The following is a 3,205-nucleotide window of genomic DNA, read 5'->3' as shown; positions in this document are numbered from 1 at the left end:
AGGTAAATGCCCTTGTCTGGAAAGAAAGGACAAAAATTATACCGTATTCTGTCGTGCAAAAAAGAGAAAAATTCAGGGAGAAACCAATGTTCCTAAGACACGAAGGATTTTGGTTAGATTTAAAGAGTACTGCCTAACAATACACAGATTTTTAAAACACTGGAGATTCTCTAAATGTCTTTTACATAGATGCTCCAAGCTTCGAACTATCTGGATGGTCCTTCTTGAGTGCAGGTAATAAACTTAATAACTTCCCAATCTACCTTAAATCTTATGTGTAAGATTACTACCATGTGTAAATAATTTTACATAACTAATGATAAAAATGGAAATTAAAAACCACTTAGACTTTATTGCTGCTATTTTAAAAACAAAAAATAATCATGAAGCAGATATGCCACAGCGTAACATTCACAGACTGCAGGTATACTGTGATCATCTTTTTCTTAGGAACTACATATTTTTCTGTGAATATGGCTCATTTCTCTGTAAAGCACTGTACCTCAGTAGCTTAACAGGGGGATGAGCTAACCCCAGCTTCCTCAAAATTCTTGGCTATGGAGAAAAGATTCAATTCCTTGCCTTAAATGAACAATTATTCACTTCACTTTCAGGTTCATATCAATCCCGCCAACCACAGAGAGATGGAGTTAAAATGAAAGATGAAGAAGCTGTTAAGTATCCACACAGACACTTACTAACTTCAGCTTCAGACGCCAACACATACAAGAGAAAAGAACTGATTGAGTTTACACTCACTGAACTACCACTTTTATCCATGTGATCAAATATTAAACATATTTATTTTGATAATAAAATATAATACACATATTTGAAGTTGAGCATCATAGTGGAGCCTCAAATTAAAATAAAAACATCATCTCTGGAAACTCTTTAAAACAGTTAGTTGTTTGTTTGTTTGTTTGTTTGTTTATTTATGAAGGGGTAAAAAGGAAAGAAAGCCTTGCAAATGGTCTGTAACTGCAATTTCCAATATGGAATACTAGTCATATACAGCTATTTAAATTCTAATTCGTTAAAATTAATTAAAATTAAAAATTCCATTCCTTAATTGCATTAGCCACATTTTGCATTTCATGTATGGCTAGTGGCTACCTTACTGGACAGCACAGAATAGAACATTTCCATCATCACAGAAAATTCTACTGGAAAGTGCTGGTCTGTAATATTCAGAAAATGAGTAAGTCACTTTTGATTTTGAACAGCAATTTCAGTATTTAAAGAAACCTTTACCTGATGGCCCAGTGAAGAGGAGTTGAATTTAAATCTCCGCCCAACTGATCTACCACAGCACCTTTCGAAATATAAAACCTGTTAAAAGCAGACATAAATGAAAATAAGATTTAAAACTTAAAATTCATACTAAGAAAGAAAACATCAATTTTTCTTAGTAATAAATGTATTAGAAAACAGAAATTATAATAATACCCCTCCCTAAAAACACTCAGATCTACAGAGGTCTGAAAGATTCACACAACTGCATCAAACAGATCCCTGGTGAAATATTCTCATCATGTTAAGTAATTACTCCTGCTGTCATGAGCATTCCATGACAACTATACACCAAACACATAGTAACTACTCTCTGCATATTCTAACCACCACAACACTCTTGAAATGGTTTATATTCAAAAGGTTTCTATTACAGATATTCTACTTAACTGGCAAGAAGAGAGGTGAAACTATGTCACTGCTAACAGTTTAAAATTAGAATTACTATGTGGGAATGAATTCTAAAAGTAGGTAGCAAAAAATTAATTCAAAATCCTTTTGGAGAAGTTAGACATTTTGAGCATTTCACTCTCTATTTTGGGGGCACAGATGGGATACACTGTATAAAGTGAAACTACAAGGTAAAGAGACTTATTTTCTTCAGCAGTTTACAGGAATTAGTCTCGTTATTTCAAAGTTGTGCTTCATATATCATATTATCTAAACAATACACCCGTTTATTTCCACAGAAAAGGAGTTTGCTTGTGAGTATATCTGTTTATTCTAAACTTTAGTATATTTCTACTTTTTTTAAACCTCAAGGATTTTAAGTACATATAATACAAAACATATATACATTCACATACATACACACTTTACATGCTAAGGTATAAAACAAAGAAAAAACAAAAACAATGGGTAGGCAGTAGGGCTTTGTGAAGGAGAACTATTTTATACAATCCCACACAGGCCTACTTTAAAATGTATTCCAGGGCTTCCCTGGTGGCGCAGTGGTTGAGAGTCTGCCTGCCGATGCAGGGAACACGGGTTCGTGCCCCGGTCCGGGAAGATCCCACATGCCGCAGAGCGGCTGGGCCCGTGAGCCATGGCCACTGAGCCTGCGTGTCCGGAGCCTGTGCTCCGCAACAGGAGAGGCCACAACAGTGAGAGGCCCGCGTACCGCTAAAAAAAAAAAAAAAAAGTGTTCCATATTTAATTTTCTTTTTAAAGTTAAATTATTCCCCTACCTAACCATTCCTCCTGACGTTATTTCAACATAAAATATTTCAGTGATTCTTCTAAACTAGATGAAACTATCTGTTCTATCCTGGAAAATGTGTTATGCTTTCCCTTTTCAAAAAACGTTCAATTTCACTGCCTGAACTCTATCTTTATGATGGGTCTCTGTGGCGCTCTCTCTCTCTCTCTGTCTGGCTGCATTGGGTCTTCGTTGCTGCGCGTGGGCTTTCTCTAGTTGTGGCGAGCAGGGGCTACTCTTTGTTGCGGTGCGTGGGCTTCTCATTGCAGTGGCTTCTCTTGTTGTGGAGCAAGGGCTCTAGGCACACGGGATTCAGTAGCTGTGGCGCGTGGGCTCAGTAGTTATGGCTCGCGGGCTCTAGAGCACAGGCTCAGTAGTTGTGGCTCACGGGCTTAGCTGCTCCGCAGCATGTGGGATCTTCCCAGACCAGGACTCAAACCCGTGTCCCCTGCATTGGCAGGCGGATTCTTAACCACTGCGCCACCAGGGAAGTCCCCTGTGGCTTTATTTTTAATTTTCCTTTTTGGGCCAGTGAGAGTCCTGCTCCAGACGATCTCTGAGGTCCTTTTCAATACTATGATAACCAATGTGCATGGCACAAAGTTTCAAGTATTCATTTACAGTAAAGGATTAGAGATGGTTCAACATATATACTTGCACTTGAAGGAAAAAGACAAATGAAGGAAAGATCTAAAATTATAAATACACTCTTAA

Source organism: Hyperoodon ampullatus (assembly GCF_949752795.1).
Source record: "Hyperoodon ampullatus genome assembly, chromosome: 7".
NCBI classification, from domain to species: domain Eukaryota; kingdom Metazoa; phylum Chordata; class Mammalia; order Artiodactyla; family Ziphiidae; genus Hyperoodon; species Hyperoodon ampullatus.
Note: the sequence above shows the minus strand (reverse complement) of the source record.